This window comes from Chaetura pelagica, unplaced genomic scaffold (genome assembly GCF_000747805.2).
Source record: "Chaetura pelagica isolate M959 unplaced genomic scaffold, ChaPel_1.0 scaffold343, whole genome shotgun sequence".
NCBI classification, from domain to species: domain Eukaryota; kingdom Metazoa; phylum Chordata; class Aves; order Apodiformes; family Apodidae; genus Chaetura; species Chaetura pelagica.
This window is the reverse complement of record NW_009952873.1, coordinates 1,476,676-1,477,530: the sequence shown is the minus strand read 5'-3', so window position 1 is coordinate 1,477,530 and position 855 is coordinate 1,476,676.

The window sequence follows — 855 nt, the reverse complement described above, 5'->3', positions numbered from 1 at the left end:
GATACCTTGATGAGTCTGCTGTTGGGAATATGCAGAAACATACATGTAACATACACATTTCCTGAATAGAACCTGATACACAGCACATCAGAAGACACACCCAACCAAATCATAAAAGGAAAAAAAGAACAAACAACCAGCAGGAGAATGTAAAAGTGCAATTTCTACATAGTGGCAAGGAAAGATCTGCACCACACGTGCTTTTACAGCCACAATAGTATCAGGCACCTGTGACAGGAACCCCCTGCAAAATATAAGAAGGCATTGCAAAAACACAGTAACCGTTGGTAGATTCACTCAGTGTTTTACGAGGTCCGTTTGCTCTTACCTGTAACGTGGGTCAGAATTAACCTTTCACAGTGCAGCCGTTTGTTTCCCACATGGAATATGTAGGCGGCAGCTCTCCGAGCCGGCAGGGAAGCGATGCAGACACACGGCCCAAGTCTGAAGCAGAATGTGCGGTTAAAAGAAACCAGACGCGCTACCCTTTTTTGCACTATGCTGTAATGGGTAAGTGAAAGAGGTACCAAGGGGCCCTAGCTGGTGAGTTAGGACTTGACGTCGGAAACGAAACATTCTGAATGGGAAGACCGGGCGGAGGCCGGGGGTTGGCTGCGGAGCACTTAACCTTGCCATGAATTACAGACCAGACTCCGAGACCTTAAAGGAGAAGCGGCGAGGGGCACCCCGGGCCCGCGCTGCTGGAGCTGCCCACGGAAATACGTATTTTCTGGCACTGGCACCGCTGAATTGAGATTAAACCAAACGAGCGGCCAGGTCGGCCACCTCGGAACCGGGGGGCGGTGCCCGCGGTGCCCAACGCGCCCAGCCCAGGACCCGCGGGCCGGGCCGGGC